We start from the raw sequence: 3442 nt of genomic DNA on the forward strand, positions 1-3442 counted from the left end.
CCATCCCCCATTAGTTTTGTTCAATCAGGGCAGTAAATGTATTTATGATTAAAATGGGATTCAATCTGTACATTAACATTTTTAAAACACTTGCTCCCACACATCCCAAATTTTTAAACTGGCTTGTAAGGCCCCTTTTCCTCATTGGCTTAGGTTCATGTTCCTGGTCTGGTGGGAATAATATTTACATAAATACAAACCAAAGCTGGTTAGCAAGGGGTGGGGTGGGAAATGAATCCAGCTGAACACTGCATGGCCAGACTGGAAAGACTCAGAACAACTACTCTGAAAGGCACTCTCCTTGATACTTGCAGGATTTCAATCAGAAATTCCAATGGGATTTAATGGCCAGTTTCACCACTAACTCTTGTTCTGTGTTGTCTGTATGTAGTGTTGGAGGCTCAGCTGGATGGCAAGTTACAATATGGCCCCATAGCAAGTCATAAAGAGGAAACATGTAGATTACAACAGAAGGGCAGAACCTCTGCCTCAGTGTTCTTAAATCTATGGGCCTCACAGTGCAGTTGGGAGAGAGGGGATGTGATAGTGCCAGCAAACCCTTCTCCCAGGTGGGAAGAGATTTACTTCAAAAACAGTAACTATTTTTATTAACTTTTCCCCTTCCATGAAGGGAGCCTGTAGGCCTTAATCTACAGTTAGTGGGCCTTCTACAGTAAATGTTAAGCCTACAATTCATTATTTTGCAGTTAAACTGTTTATTCTATGGTTCTTTGGGTTACAGAAGTTAGGTGCTTATAAAAAGTAACTCTCCTCTTCACAAGAGAATAAAGTTTTGCCATTCAAAACTATAATATTGGACCAGATACACAGCTCCAAAGCCATGGTGGGGGACAGGGACTCTCAGTAAGTGACTCCAGTTGAAGAGTTCTCCTCAGCACTGTGGTTTGATTCACACAGGGAGGAATTCAGTTTGTCATGAACTAAAAGACAGTGTAATTTCCCTTTGAAGTGGGTGGGCTTTTTCCCAGATCCTTATTGGCATGAGTCCTGCAGCTTCACTTCAGCTACATACTGACTTTTCTGAATAGGTAGTGAGAAATGGACTATGGAGTGAAACATTTCAAGTTTTTCTGATCCTCTGCCAAGGATTCACAATGGTCCACATATGTAGGGAGTTGTTTTACAGTACGTGCATAACCAACCACCTCTATAAAATATTATAGTTATTGCATCCACCCTTTCTTGTTCATGAGATTACACTCAAAGCTGTTTTTCTACTGAGAGTGGGCTCACTAAACTCCCCCCTCCCCTTTAACATTTGCAATATTTTAGGTATTCCTCCATGAACGGGAAATGCTGTATGTAATGGGATCAGTTATTTAAAAGTACAATAGCAATCATTTATATTTGTAAGTTCTATCCTAAAACTATAACCTACCTTCACAAGCTTTGACAAGTGCAGCTGCTTTAGCAGGTCACAAAGGACAAGATAACCAAGCTGTCTTGGACCTCACTTTCTAACCATTGTAAAGAGCAGGGCTAGTACTTTAACATGGATTCAAAAGTAGGTCACTGAGAAATGTCCTCCTCCAACTGTCTCATCAGAAATGGGCTGTTTCATGGTGAGTCAACTTCTAAGGCCTTCGTGATCGAATACCTTAAGTGTGTTGCAGAAATAAAAAGCAGTCACTACAGCTAGATGTACATCAGAAAGTTATCTATCCTGGCTAACGACAGAACTCTGGTCACTTGGTATTTAGGTTCCAAATTCCAGCAGACAGTAGGACAACTACAAGAGATGAGTGGCATTAGAATACTGAGAAATTGGCATGGATAACAGTGCCATATACAACACTAAGAGTCTGGATCTTCAGCATTATAGGATTTAAACCTAGAAGAGACAGGACTAAAAGCACGTGAGCCACAAAGCTTGAGACAGGAAGGTCTATATTAGTGCTTACTTGGATATAACTTAAGTTGCTCAGGGGTGTGGAAAAAGCCATGCCCCTGAGCAATGTAAGTTACGCTGATGTAAGCATCGGTATGGCCAGCACTATGTCAGCAGGAGATGCTCTCCCGCTGACATAGCTACCATCGCTCAGGGAGGTGGAGTAATTCTGCAGACAGGAGAGCTCTCTTCCATTGGCAGTGTGTGTGCACTAGCAGCGCTGGATGTAATAATTCTAGTGTAGACCGTGGATGAACATACACTCATCATAATCCTATAGACCCCTTACCTTTCTCAGCAATGGGAAGTTGTAAAGTACAGACATCCTTAAATGAAAGTTTCCACAGATCTGCAACATTCACTTAAACTCTTTCCTTATTATTGATGTGCAATACAATACAGGCAATTGCAGGAAAGCTAATCAGTTCTTCCTCTGGGTAAAGTGTTTTTTTGTTTTTTTGTTTTTTTTTTTAAGATTTCCCCACAACTCTTCTAGCCATTTTACAGAAAAGACTACTTCACATTCATTCCTCCTTACCCCCTTTTTTAGTGCATGCTCCTTTGCCTGTATGTTAATAGATCAATTAAGCTATAGATCTCCTACACTTTAAAAAATAATCAGGTTTGAGATAGACTCCAAAACAACGTTCTCCTAATTGGTGGAATGACTGTTACCTAAAAGACTACTCTGGATGGACTATTCCAGTAATGATTCAGAGTCCCCTTTCTGTGAAGTATTTATTCACACTTCACCCTGTATGAACTGATTTTGTTGACATGGCAATTCTGTTCTTTGCATATACTGAAGCCACCTATAGGTGAAGGATTGTATTTACAGATCAAACTGCAACTAAACAAACCTTGTTTGTTGGATGTTGAATGACAGTTTGTCATCTTTACAACATCTGAGGATCATATTTCTCCAACATAACTGTCTTTTGAACATTATACTGAAGTCTCACAGGCTTATTTACATGAAAGACTTGAGTGTTGAAACATCTTTTCAATGTCTCACTATAATTTGAGAAGGTCACATTTTTACCAGAAAGACAGACTGACAGGACTGCAGAAGTACTGATTCATTGACAAGTTTTGTATTAAGCAGTTTTTACACCAGGCAGGATCTGGGCATAAGATAAATTGTTAGTTTCCAAAAAAGAGAGTTATGTTTTTCTTTAATCTGCTGCAAGATAGCTTCACACACTTTTCTCTTGCAAAAGACTACTTATCTGAAGATGTCAGAAAATCTAGCTTGCACAAAGGTGACAATGTAATTAGTACCATTAAACTTCTATCTCAAAAGAAACACTGGTTCAGGATCCTAGGAGTTAACAAAAATACTTTGTCAAATCTCTTGTGCAGATTTCTCTGTACTGCAAGCCAGCATGCTGTTCAACATCACTTGCTATCAGGTTGAAGTGGACAAGAGGACAGAGATTTGTAGACGCTTGTATAATGCTTGAGTTATGAGTCCCTTACTTTCACAGATCCTAAAATCCCAACTCCCCTTTTGAAACAATTCTTGAAAGACTG

The sequence above is a fragment of the Chrysemys picta genome, chromosome 10 (assembly GCF_011386835.1).
Source record: "Chrysemys picta bellii isolate R12L10 chromosome 10, ASM1138683v2, whole genome shotgun sequence".
NCBI lineage: Eukaryota > Metazoa > Chordata > Testudines > Emydidae > Chrysemys > Chrysemys picta.